The sequence below is a fragment of the Tupaia chinensis genome, unplaced genomic scaffold (genome assembly GCF_000334495.1).
Source record: "Tupaia chinensis unplaced genomic scaffold, TupChi_1.0 Scaffold000211_1, whole genome shotgun sequence".
NCBI lineage: Eukaryota > Metazoa > Chordata > Mammalia > Scandentia > Tupaiidae > Tupaia > Tupaia belangeri.
Genome location: NW_006159686.1, coordinates 913,596 through 914,132, shown reverse-complemented (window position 1 = coordinate 914,132; position 537 = coordinate 913,596). Strand labels below are relative to the sequence as shown.

General features: G+C 70.9%; 1 protein-coding gene across 1 annotated transcript in view; it reads left to right on the top strand.

Moving 5' to 3' along the window:
- Positions 1-19: 19 nt before the first annotated feature.
- The window catches only part of ULK1 (unc-51 like autophagy activating kinase 1), a 36,812-nt gene continuing 36,294 nt past the window's right edge, over positions 20-537 (top strand). Inside the window, exon 1 of the mRNA XM_027771375.1 lies at positions 20-94. The gene's annotated coding sequence lies outside the window, so the exon portion shown is untranslated. The remainder of the gene's footprint in view (positions 95-537) is intronic.

The window sequence follows — 537 nt, the reverse complement described above, 5'->3', positions numbered from 1 at the left end:
CGGGGGGCAGCGGGGGGCGCCGGCCCTTGAGAAACGCGGGTTTCTGTCCTAGGAGCTGAAACACGAAAACATCGTGGCGCTGTACGACTTCCAGGTAAGCCGGCCTCACTGCGCCTGCGGTGGTGGGCGATGGCAGCCCCCCGGCCTGGCGGGCGATGGGCCAGCGCGTGGGTGCTGGGAGGAGCTGCTGTCCGCCAGTCTGGCCTGCCTGGCAGGAGGCCTCCGGGAGACCCCAGGCCCCTGCTCCTCCCAGGTCTGGGCCTGGCCTCCTTCCTGGTGTGTCTGGGGCTCCGTCTGAACAGGCGCAGGCAGATCTGGGGGGACCCCCACCCTCCAGTGGCTGACCTAGTGGGCCTGAGCCTGTCAGTGTCCCTGCGGTGGCAGCCTGGCCTGGCCCACCTGCCCAGGCCCTGTCTGTTTGTTGACAGTGCCCCGTGGTCAGGCATTGGCCAGCCTCAACCTGCGTCAGACTCCGGAGGGGGTGGGGCCGCGGAGATTCCTCCTGGCTGGCGGGCGGTCCCCGGCCCCGGGGGCGCC